Source organism: Terrapene carolina, unplaced genomic scaffold (assembly GCF_002925995.2).
Source record: "Terrapene carolina triunguis isolate 2854851 unplaced genomic scaffold, T_m_triunguis-2.0 Scaffold49, whole genome shotgun sequence".
NCBI classification, from domain to species: Eukaryota; Metazoa; Chordata; order Testudines; family Emydidae; genus Terrapene; species Terrapene triunguis.
Window position 1 is genome coordinate 2,873,268 of NW_020664400.1, and position 12,617 is coordinate 2,885,884.

Here is a 12,617-nt window from a genome sequence, read left to right on the forward strand (position 1 = left end):
GATATAGATGAGAGCTAGAATTGGTTAAATGGAATCAATTACATACAGTAATGGCAAAGTCTTGGTTCAGGCTTCCAGCAGCGATAAAATAAACTGCAGGTTTAAATCAAGTCTCTGGAATACATCCCCAGCTGGGATGGGTCATCAGTCCTTTGTGTAGAGCTTCCATTTGTAGCAAAGTCCCTCCAGAGGTAAGAAGCAGGATTGAAGACAAGATGGAGACGAGGAATCAGCCTTATATAGTCTTTTCCAGGTGTAAGAACACCTCTTTGTTCTTACTGTGGAAAATTACAGCAAAATGGAGTCTGGAGTCACATGGGCAAGTTCCTGCATACTTTGCTGAGTTACAAGGCGTATTTGCCTTCTCTCCATGGGTCAATTGTATAGCTGATGGTCCTTAATGGGCCATCAAGCAGGCTAGGCAGAGCTAACACCAACTTGTCTGGGATGTCTCCCAGAAGCATAGCATAAGTTTGCCATACAGACAGTTTAGAGCCAATATTAATAACTTCAACTACAAAATTGATACACACATATAGACAGCATAATCATAACCAGCAAACCCTAACCTTGTCTAAGACACCTCATTTGACCCCCTTTATACAAGATTTGGTGCCACTACAGGACCTTGGTTGCAACCATGTTCTATATGGTCCCAGATTATATCAATAACGTCACAACTCCTCGCACTGATCTGTAGGGAGGGGATCCCTCAAGGGCAGCAAGCTCCTTCCCTACCCCAGGCAGGGCCGCCGAGAGCGGGTTTGGGCCCCGGTGAAAATTTTTTTTCGGGCCCCCCAGCAAGGGCGGACCGGCTAAACAGGGCCGACGAGAGGTGGGGGAAGCCGGGGAAGCCGGGCCCCGGTAAGACGATGGGGTGGGGGAGGGGAGAGGACGCTGGGGAAACTGGGCCCCAGCCCCCTTCCAGACTGCCGGGCCCCAGTCATTTGTACCGGCTTCCCCCCCCCCCCGTTGGCCCTGACCCCAGGTGCACAAGCCTGTGATGGCTGGGAGATGCTCTGCTTCTGTGACCTTAGCAGCTCTGTGGGGCAGGACCAGCGCTCTGTTCTGCGTTTGGACCGCGCCTGGCCCAGCGGTGTCCTGGGCCATGGCTCGGGCTCTCATGTGTCGTGGTGACACAGTGCTAATATATCACAGCTGTTGGGCAGGCTCCTCGCCATCCTGCAAAGGGCCCACTGGCCGCAGCCTGAGGTGGAGCTGCACAAGGCAGGCATGTGCCCGAGGCTGGAGATGCCCAGCCGGGAGGCCCCTGGAGCTGATGCTGTGGCATTTGCTCTGGTGCTCCGCATGCGGCTTTGCTTTCCAAAGCCTGGGACTCGGCTCTCCCTTGTGCCACTGCTACGCTGGGTGATCCGTCTAGGCTGGATATTAGGAAACACTGTTTCACTAGGAGGGTGGTGAAGCACTGGAATGGGTTACCTAGGGAGGTGGTGGAATCTCCATCCTTAGAAGGTTTTAAGGCCCCGGCTGGGATGATTTAGTTGGAGTTGTGACGTTACACTCCATATTCTTTATGACAATATGCTTGTGAGATGGAACTGACAGAACTGAGATGTGCTTTATGCAAGATGGTGCTTGTGAGGTATCATTGGAAAGGTTCTGATTTACTGAATGTGATTACCCAATGTGTGTGCCGGTATCATTTCTGTATCTGACCATGTCTCTGTATTTCGAATGTGCTACGCTGGATGAAGCCAAACAATGTTAATGGCTTACTGAGGAAATGCACAAGCACCAGGATTACCCCAGGAACTGCGTGCAACAGAAACCTCTCGGAGATAGCACTGCACAATGGGAACTGTCTGACCCAGGTCACAGCAAAAGAGCTTTCCAGCAAGTGGGGGGGAAGATATAAAAGAGGGGCAATGACAACATGAGGGGGCCTCACTCTCCCGACAACACCACACTGGAAAATACCTGAGGAACAAAGACTGAACTGGGAGAAGTGATGGTCCTAGGCTAAGATCTTTAGCCTGTGTATGAAAACCTGGGAAAGCCAAGGCAGTTTGTGCCTTAAGAATCTGCCAGCCTGTTTATCACTCAGGGTGAGAATTTGCTAATTTGTATCCTACCTATCTAGTGTGTCAAGCTTAGTTTGCATGTTTTGTTTCATTTGCTTAGTAATCTCCTTCCTTCTGTTTGCTATTCCTTTAACCACTTAAAATCTACCTTTTGTAGTTTATAAATGTATTTTGTTTATTATTAAACCCAGATTATGTAATTTCTAACCGGGGGGCGGGGGGCAAGAAGTCGTGCACATCTCTCTCTTCACATTGAGGAAGAGGGTGGATTTTTATGAACTTGCGCTGTGCAGATTTTTCTACAGTGCAAGACAGTATTATTTTGGGTTTATCTCCCCAAAGGGGTGTGAGTCCTCTCCCATGGAGCTGACTTCAGTCTGTGTCTGCAGCGGGGTGTGGCCCTACCTGTGTGTGTGCTGCAAGAGGCCGGAGAGTCTCATTCAGCAAAATGGGGAGAGGGAACCCAGGCTGGTGGAGCAGGAGAGGCTCAGTGAAATCCCAGTACATCAGGTGACATGCCGGATGGGGGCTCCAACCAATCACAGGGGTTGGTCCTGCTTTGAGCAGGAGGTTGGACCAGGGCTGGCTCCAGAGTTTTTGCCGCCCCAAGCAGCAGGAAAAAAATAAAATAAATAAAAAGCCGCGATCGGCGGCACTTCGGTGGCAGGTCCTTCCCTCCGAGAGGGACTGAGGGACCCACCGCTGAATTGCCGCCGAAGAGCTGGACGTGCCGCCCCTTTCCATTGGCCGCCCCAAGCACCTGCTTCCTGCGCTGGTGCCTGGAGCCGGCCCTGGCTTGGACTAGATGACCTCCTGAGGTCTCTTCCAACCCTAATCTTCTATGAGTCAATGATTCTATGATCCAGAGCACCTCCAACACACAGCTGCCTGGACCCCAACTCCCTATTTCACGCCCAGCTCACCACCCCCTTGCTGTGCCATCCCCTGGGTCGCATGCCCCTGAACACCATCCTACTACCACCCCCCCAGCATCCTCCAACACCGCCTGCCCTGCCCACGCTCTCCACCCTAAGCAAGAGTCCAGGGGTGCCCAGGCATTGGGCAGGCTCTCGGGGGAGAATTTCACCCAGTAGCGTTGAGGGGTGAGGTGCCTGGTCTCTCAGGGGTCTGGCTGGCTGGGGTGCCCAGCTGTGGGCATGGCGCCAGCCTGGAGGGGCTCTGGGGTTTGCCCCCAGAATGTTGGAATCTGGGCGCTGGATGATAGGGTGACCAGACAGCAAATGTGAAAAATCGGGACGGGGGTGGGGGGTAATAGGAGCCTATATAAGAAAAAGACCCAAAAATTGGGACTGTCCCTATAAAATCAGGACATCTGGTCACCCTACTGGATGAAAATGAATCCACTAAGCAAATTACAATGTGAGGCTCATGTGGGACCTAACTGTGAGCTTGCGATTGAGGGGCTGGGGGCAGGGCCGGCTATTTAAACCCAGACCATAAGTGGAGCCTAATTAGGCTCCCAGCCCAAGTCAGCTTCTCTTATTATTAGCGTCTCTTCTGTGGTGACTGATTCTGGGTCATCTCCAGCTCCTCAGCTGGGGTAACTGGGCCCAGAGCCGCAGGATGCCCCCCAGCTGGAGGCCCAGCAAGGCGGGGTCTCCGTTCCTACCGCCAGGTGTACAGGGGACGGAGCACCACATCCGAGAGGTGTTTAGGTGCCTAACTCCCTTGGGGAGGATGCAGAGGGGTGACTGGGCCAAATCAGTGTGATGGTGCAACCCCATGCACTAGGTCTGTCTCCATCTGCAGAGGGCGGACAGGGCAAACCTGGGGGTGCTGAGACCCGCTTCCGGCACTTCAAAGCCTGGGAGGTATTCACCAGACACCTCTGAGCTCCCTGCCCATCCAGCTGCCCCGTGCGCCCCCACCCCAGCTGCTCCCCGGCTGATCCGGCTGCCCCCCCCCCCACACCTCCATTGCCGGTCTAGCTGCCCCCCGTACCCATCTGGCCAGACCAGCTGCCCCCTCACCCCCTGTCATCCATCTGCCTCCCTGCTCCATGGCCCGTCCAGCTGACATCCCTCTGTTCCGCTGCTCCCATGCCCCTGCCAGCATGCCATGTGCTTGCTTGTGCTGTCATCTACAGGCCAGTGCCCAGCACTGCACCCTGCCACCCAGACCCCAGGGCTGCGGCTGTCCTGACCCAGGGCTGGGAGGCAGAGCCTGGAGGGATGCTCTTTGCTGGCCTGGGCACTGCAGCTCCTGGGGCTCAGCCCCGCCCAGGAAATGGGGCCCCACAGCCACAGGAGGGACGCAGACCTAGAGACCCCAGGTCACTGCAGGTAGCAGGAGCCAGAGCCAGGGGCCAGGCTGATGTAGCTGCTGTCTGCACTGGGGGGCAGGGCCAGTGGAGCGCGGGGCCCATCCCTGGCTGTGAATGAGGAGCACAGGGCAGTGCACACACTAGCCGTGAGGCCATGGCCTTGCCGGGGGGCATTCGATCCTGGGGCTGAGCAGGGGACAGCAAAGGGGACAGAGTCGGGGGGGGCAGGGGCCCCTGTAGGGAGCCGCAGCTAGGAGAGAGGCTGAATGTGTGGGGCAGTGCAGGAGAATCGCCCAGCCTCCCTGGCAGGGCCATAGCTTCATTGACCAGAGAGGCAACAAGGGGATTGGCTAAAGCCCGTCAGGGAAGGGGCGGGGCAGCGGGGGTCACGCGGAGCCCATCGGGGAAAGGGCGGGGCAGCGGGCAGAGGCACCCTAGAAGCCCACCAGGCTGTGTGGGGTCCTGGCCCCGTCCCTGTCCCAGGGGTCGTGGGGTTTGGATGTGTCATTGCTGCTCCCTGGCCACGGAGCCCCTGGAGCAGCCCCCCCAACCCCGAGCCCTGGCCAGGGTCCCTGGCAGGATGGCACTGCCAGGCGCAGAGATGGGGCCGGCCCAGCTGCCTTGATCAGCCCAGTGAACGACTGGCTGCTGTGGGCCCCATGGGTGCCGGGAATGTGTAGTGGCCAGCCAGGCTGAGCTACGCCAGCCCAGCTTGTGAAAGGTATTTGGGCACATGGAGGTTGAGGGGAGTTAGGCACCCAACTAGTTTTAAGGCTCTGGATCCAAGGGCCTCCTACGCATGTGCTGGCTCTGACCTAGCTGAGCAAAGGGGAAGGCAGCACCAGCCGGGGAGTCACCCATGTGCAGCCCGGCCCCGTCTGCTCTCCTGGGTCAGGCCTGGAGCCCAGCCCTCCACCTGCCCCAACTGGTGTAAACAAGGCACAGGCCCTGCTGAGCCATGGGAGGGCGATGGCCTCACTCCTGATTTACACCAGTGTCACTGGCTGCAGGGTGGGGCGGGCCGCCTGCCCCTCACCCTGCACCTCACTGCTGGTGCCTGCACCAGGGCAAAGTGGGTGCAGGGCGCTGCCCCTTCTAGGCTGGTGGCATGTAACCCTGGCAGGGCAGCGGTGTCAGCGACAACACCAGGCGCTGGGACCTGGGAGAATAGGGTCCTCAGTGGCGTGGCAGGGGAGGATCGGGCCCACAGTGCAGGTGCAGGGGAGGATCGGGCCCACAGAACCAGGGCAGGGGAGGATTGGGCCTGTGGTGCTGGGGCAGGGAAGGATCAGGCCCACAGAGCCCGGACAGGGGAGGATCGGGCCCATGGTGCTGAGACAAGGAAGGATCGGGCCCACAGAGCCGGCACAGAGGAGGATCGGGCCCACAGAGCCGGCGCAGAGGAGGATTGGGCCCAGCGCGTTCCCAGGCCCAGACACGCCCCTCCCCAGCCGGGCTCAGCTCCTGGCAGCTGCTGGCTGAGCTGGGCCGCCAGCCCCGTTCAGGGAGGTCAGGGAGAGCCGAGTTGTGGGCCCACCCCAGCAGCTCGTTCCTCGGTGGTGCGGGGAGGGGCAGGGGCCGGGGCTGGGACGTGAATCTCCCAGTCTCTAGCGCCCCTCCTGCCCCCGCTCCTCCCCAGGCTGGAGCGCAGCTCGCAGGCCCCAGGGGCCAAAGGTCAGTGACTCTGCACACAGTCAGGACTCCCTGGCCGGGGCTCCAGAGTGGGCACCGTGCCGGCAGTGGCCGTCTGGGCTTGCTGCTGTCAAACCTGTCTGGCAGCCCCGCGCCGGCTCCTCCTCGCCCCAGCACCGGGCTCGGGCTCTTCCGCTCCACCGAGCCACGTTTCCAGAGTCCCGTCGTGCCCCCCACATCCCTGCGTCCCTGGGCCTGGGGGAGAGCAGCCCCGAGGCCCCCTGCCCTTGGAGACGGAGCCATGAGCCTGCTGGGCCGGGGAAGGCAGAACCGAGTGGCCCTGGGCCTCTGCACCTGCACCGAGCCCCGCCACGAGATGGGTAAGGAGAGAGCTGCCTTGCCAGCGGCACGGAGGGGACGGGGCTGGTTGGCAGGGGTGAAAGGGATTGTGGGACAGCCTCCCAGCATGCACTGTGGTCCCCGACTCCAGCCTAGGCCCCACCTCCCCCCGCCCCCACCTAGGTCCTTGGAGGGAGGGTTTAGGGGGCTTTCCACAGCACCAGGCCCTACTGGCACTCATGCCCCGGCATGGGGGTGGGGGAATGCAGCTGGGCCCCCTGTGCACTGGGAGGAGCTGTCCTGGAGGTGGTGGGAGGGATTGGGGGGGTGGAGAGGGAGGTCCTGGTTGGCCCCCCACTCTGCAGACCTAGGGGACCCCAGGGCTCAGACCTGGGAAAGACCCGCTCGGCACATCCTCCCTCTCGAGCCCAGCCGGCACATGAGGCCCCCAGCTGGTGTCCTGGCCAGGTTAGAGGGCGTGAGGGGCTCGCCCAGCGCCCATCACCGGGGTATCTGGCAACTGCTGAGAATTTAAATCTAGAAATAGCACGAAATCCCTGCCCTCTCTCCGCCTGCAGGGGACTGCGTGGTGGATGGGTGCAGGACGTGTCTGGGTGTGTGTGTGTGTGTCATGCCCGCACGGATCAGTGTGACGGGGTCCCTAGATGAGCGTGGTTGGGGCTGCCCTGGCTCTGTCATGCCCACACCAGCCCCGTGCCCATGGGGCAAGGCTGGCCCAGGCCTGTTCCGACGGGGGGAGGGATAGCTCAGTGGTTTAAGCATTGGCCTGCTAAACCCAGGGTTGTGAGTTCAATCCTTGAGGGGGCCATTTAGGGAACTGGGGTAAAAATCTGTCTGGGGATTGGTCCTGCTTTGAGCAGGGGGTTGGACTAGATGACCTCCTGAGGTCCCTTCCAACCCTGATATTCTATGATTCTATGACTGCAGCCAGTGCCACTAGCATCCATGGGGCAAGAGTGTTAATAGCACATTAGGTTTGTGATCAGAACAACAGGGTGACACCTCTGCCCACTGGCCCCGGGGCTAAGATGCGCCGCCCATACCTGGAGGGGAGTGTCCCGCAGGAAGCCGTGAGGAGCTGGCAGGGCCAGGAATCACTTCCTCTTGTGTTTGGCCGTGCACGGACCACAGGGGACTGGATGCTCACAGGCACCAGAGGGAAACTGCTCTTGGTGGAAGGCTTGGGGAAGCCCTGACCAAGATCAGGGCCCCGTCGAGCCAGGTGCTGCCCAGACATACCGTGTGACAGCCCCTGCCCAAGGATCTCCCAGTCTGTACAGATGAAGGATTGTTACAGACAGGGACAGAGGGGGGATGGGACCAGCCTGTGCTCACACAGGGTCTGTAGCGGAGCCAGGAACCCTGATGTCCCAAGCACTAAGCTGGCCCCAGTCATTAGGCCGGGCTCTTCCTGTCGCAGCGTGGGGCCCTGTTGGCCTGGGACTGCAGGATCCAGCCCGCCTCAGAGCAGGGAGTGAAAGCCTGGGCTGGAGACACACGGAGCCTGTCTCAGGAGGGGCTGGGGTGAGCTAGGGACAAGTGCCTGTGTTGAGCGCTGGCACCGTGCCTGGCACTAGACTGGCCCAGGCAGCCGCAGCCCCAGCTGGGGCGTTCACCATCCATGGGCCGGAGCCTGGACCAATGCAAAACTCCCACGGATGCCAGTTGGGGTCACAGTGGAGTGAGGGGCTGGGGGACCTGGCCTGGAGCCCTGGTCCCTGCCCACGGTGCTGGCACGGCAGGCCGGGCAGGCGACTGGCTTGCGGCACAGAGGGCTGGGCGAGGGTGGTTCTGTGGGTCTCTTTATTTGTGCTTGGACTTGCTAATGACTGCGGCCGCCCAGCCTGGCCACACGGCGTCCCTGGGTGTGTTAGTGTTGGCACGGATCCTCGCTGCCACCCACACCAGCCCAGCAGCTGGCTGGGGAGGCAAAGGCCGGCTGGCTGCAGCCAGCCAGGTGCCCCCTGGCCCTGCTCACAGTCAGGATCTAGGCATGTTTGTGTGCCTGTGTGTGTAGGGGGGAGGCAGCAGGACCCTAGTGCCAGCGCAGGGCCAGAGCAGCCGGCAGGGTTGCTCTCCAGAAGTCGGTGATGCGGCATGTGGGGTTTCCTCCACGGCAGCAGCGTGGAGGGCGGTCGGTCCCCAGACCTCTCCCTGCACGCAGCCTCGGCATGGCTGGGGGGCCATAGCTCCCTGGTGGCATTTGCAGGGGGCCGCAGCCGGAGACACCGAGGAACCAGGCATGCTGGGCCGGGAGAGGTTAATAACCCAGGTGGGCGAGGACAGATCCCAGAACCCTTCAAACTGCAAATGGCACCAGAATAAACCAGTGCAGAGGGAAGGCGTTAGCAGGGCCAGCAGCCCTTGGGCACAGGCCCACCTTGTGAGCCAGGCTGTGTGGCCCAGTGGTTAGCGCTCGCGCTGGAAGGCTGGTGGGGTGGGTGCTTGCCCTACCTGGAGTGGGCAGGCAGGATTGGCCTGGCTCTGCTGTAGCTTCAGCTGGCAGGACCTAGGGGGCAGGGTGGGGCTGGAGGGAAAATTAGGGTGGCTGTGACCAGGGGGCACCTGGGGGAGAGTGTTGCTGTGAGCTTCCTCTGCCTCTCCAGGAGCACTCGTTCTCACAGGCCCCCCCCACCCCCCCGGGTGAAGAACAGTTCTCTCCTCATCCCCCACCCCATGGAGTAGCAACCAAGGGAGTTGCCCAAGGTCACACAGAAGCTCAGTGGCAGAGCCAGGGGCTGAACCCCTAGTCCAGGAACAGCTGTCCGGCTCTCGTAGGGTGGGGCAGGGCGGCGAGGTGGGCGCACGGCTGGAGGGGACCCAGGAGAACTGCTCTGGGGCCGGGGAAGAGCAGTCAGGGCAGTTCCTGTCTGTGTCGGGACGACGGCACGGATGTGTCGGAGCAGGGCAATAGCGCAGGTGGGTGGGATCCAGGCACGGCTTGGCATGTGCATGTCCATGTCTGTGTGTGTGTGTCCGTGTGTGCCCGGCTCAGCGTGTGTGCATCCGTGTCTGTGTGTGTGTGTCCGTGTGTGCCCGGCTCAGCGTGTGCGCGTCCGTGTCTGTGCATGTGTGTCCGTGTGTAAGCCCGGTCCAGCGTGTGCATATCCACGTCTGTGCGTGTTTCCCCGTATGTGCCCGGCCCAGCATGTGCGTATCCACGTCTGTGCATGTGTGTACATGTGTGCCCAGCCCAGCATGTGCTTATCCACGTCTGTCCATGTCTGTCCATGTGTGCCTGGCTCAGCGTGTGTGTATCCACATCTGTGCGTGTGTGTCCGTGTGTGCCCGGCCCAGCGTGTGCATGTCCACGTCTGTGTGTGTGTGTCCGTGTGTGCCCGGCCCAGCGTGTGCATGTCCACGTCTGTGTGTGTGTCCGTGTGTGCCCGGCCCAGCGTGTGTGCGTCCATGTCTGTGCGTGTGCAGGGGGCAGCAAGCCAGAGACCTGCCCCTGTAGGCAATTCCCCCTTTTCTCCGCCCTGCGGCTGCACTCCCAGCAGCTCAGCCGGATTCCTGTCCCCACTGGCGCATGGCGGTAGCTGTGGCAGCGCAGCAGCGTTGGGAGCAGTCAGGGCCGTTTCCTGGGGCCTTGCTGTGTGCCCCGAGATTGCAGCCCCCGGGGAACCGCTGCACCTGCCTGAGCGTTTCCTGCCACCGCAGGAGGAGCCGGCTAATGCTGTGCAGCAAACAGGAAGCCACTGGCTGGCCCCATGGCACCGGAAGCAGGTGAAGGCCGGGCGGCTGCAGGGCTGCACTGGGTGAGTTGTTGTGACACTTCCCAAGCTGTTCTCTCGGGGGCACGGGTGGGATTCCACCAGCACGTTCGCTTCCTCTCCCCCGTGCCCGCCGCTGGCAGCGGGCTGGGGCTGGACGGGACCCGTGGCTGAGCTCTGGTGCAGAGGCCTTCCGGGGGGTAGGCCGCGTCTGCACGCCCTGAGCACTGCCAGCTAGGGAGGGCTGGTGCGAGCGGCCCAGCCGCTGTGGGGATCTCTCCACCCCCAGCCACGGGGCTGCGGGCCAGGGGCTGGCTCAGCAGGTGTGAGCCAAGCAGGGTGGTGCCTGCTCGTGACCCAGCCTGCTGCTAGCCGCTGGCAGGGGAGCCCCTCTCTGTAGCGCTCCCAGGCTGGGGTTCTAGTCCCTAGACCCCAAGGGCATGTGCATTGTTCTGTGTCTGTTCCCCGGGCAGCTCTTCGTACCGCCCCCATGCCTGGCCGCAGGGGCTCTTTGTCTCCCTCTAGTGGCTGGCATAAGGATAAGGGTCTACTATAAGCGCTAGCTAGTGGAGCCAGTCCTTTGGCTCCAGTGGGAGAAGCTCAGGCTTTTGGTTCAGGTGGTCCCAGGTTCGTCCCCCCGCTTTTGGCCCAGGTGGGGTTGGTCACGCAGCCTCCAGGGGTCCAACGCCATGTGCTGCCAACGGGCTGGTGGCCCAGGCTGGCTGGCCGTGGAAGGGCAAGTGGGCTGGCCTGGTCCACTCCGTGGCAGGGAGAGGCAGTGACCGCCTGGTACCGATGGAGGGAAGCGAGCTGGGGGGGGGGGCTGAAAATGGTGGCTGCTCAGCCTATGGCCTAGAACCTGGCCTCTCGGCCTCAGGCTGGTGACCCCAAGCAGGGTCCTGGCCACAGGCCAGGGGATCACAGCCACCCCGCTCCCTCCACATCACCAAACAGTGCCAGGGATGGGAGTGGACGCCCTGGGCAGGGCAGCCTGTCTGTTATTAGCACCGAGCTGTGGACACACAACCGAGCAGCTGGTTCTGGAGGGAAAATGTTGAGGGCTAGTGTGGCCCAGGCTGCCCTGAGGCTGGTCCTGAGGCTGCCTCTGGCTTCCCTCTGAGTTTCTCTCAGGGGCCCCAGCGGCATCTCCATCGTCATCCCTGGGGAGGCTTGGGAGTGGGAGCAGTTTGAGCGCTGCTTGTGACTGTGTCGGGCAGGGCAGTGCCTGGGAACCCCAATGGGTGCAGGCCCGAACCCCAGCAAGAGTGCGAGGGGGGCGTCACAGCACGTGGGAGGGGGGCAAAGGAGCCAAGCAGGAGGGAGGGGGGCAAAGCACGAGTGCTTGTGTGGTGAGACCTGGCTACATCCCCAGGGCACGGAACGGCGGCAGGGAACTGTCATCAGTCCCTCCGCCGGGAGACCCCGTACCCTCATCCTTCCCGTGGGGGGTCTCTGCCTGCGGGAGCTGTCAGCTCTGCCAGGGATCAGCCCCCCAGCAGATTTCAGCCTAGAAATTGGCATATCCACAGTGGAGACCCCCACCCCCACACTCATTCCTCTGAAGCACAAGAGCTGGAGGTGCCCCTGGGTGCCCAGCAGGGTGGCACAGTGCCGCTGTTCATCTCCTGCCTGGGGGGGCAGGCGGTGGCTGCTCATGCTGCCCCCCTCCCCTCCATGGGAGGTTTTTCCCTTTAACTATAGCCGGGGGGGATCTGGGGGAAGAAAGGTTTGAGCCCGGGTGGCGGGTGGCTGGCCAGCGCCCTTGTGGATGGGCACCGACAGACCCCCGGGTTGGCATCAGTCACAAATGTATCACGGGTTCCCAGTGCAATGCTGTGGCCAAAGGGCTAATGGGCGGGAAGGGAAAGGGGTGTCTTGAGTAGGAGCAGAGAGGTGATTTCGGCACGGCCACAATCCTGCATCCCGTTCCGGTGCCCGGGAGGGGTCAGAGAAGAGCCATGAGAAGGATTAAAAGGCTGGAAAACCTGCCTTGTGGTGCTAGGCTCTGAGGGTGTCTGCACAGCAAAGGGAAACCAGCCCCATAGCCCGAGTCGACTGGGACAGGCCAGCCATGGGTGTCTAGGTGCTGTGTAGACAGCCCTGAGGAGCTCAAGCTCTTTAGCTTAGCACAGAGACGGTGACGCGGTGTCTACGTGTGGGAAACAGAAAGTTGACAATAAAGGGCTGTTCAGTCTAGCAGGCAAAGGTCTCACACGATCCAATGGCTGGAAGTCAAAGCTAGACAAATTCCAACTGGGAATAAGGCGTAAATGTTTAACAGGGAGGGGAATTAACCATGGGAGCACTTTCTCAAGGGTCAGAGTAGAGTCTCCATCACTGACCATTTCAAACCAGGCTGGGATGTTTTCCTAGCAGATCTGCTCGAGTTCAAACAGGGAGTAAATCCGGGCCATTGGAGGGTCTCGGTAAAATTAGCACCATCGCAAGGCTGATTTTATGCTGCACGGCACCAGCTTGAGGGGAATTCGGCTCCCGGCTCAGTGCTTGCTTGGCTGCTGCCAGGGCCGGCTCTAGGATTTTTGCCGCCCAAGGCAAAAACAATTTTGGCCGCCCCCCCCCCCCCCC

General features: G+C 60.9%; 1 protein-coding gene across 1 annotated transcript in view; it reads left to right on the forward strand.

Moving 5' to 3' along the window:
• The first annotated feature begins 5,949 nt into the window (after positions 1-5,949).
• Positions 5,950-12,617, forward strand: part of LOC113404952 (PH and SEC7 domain-containing protein 1-like) — a 28,981-nt gene continuing 22,313 nt past the window's right edge. The window contains exon 1 of the mRNA XM_026656619.2: positions 5,950-6,338. The gene's annotated coding sequence lies outside the window, so the exon portion shown is untranslated. The remainder of the gene's footprint in view (positions 6,339-12,617) is intronic.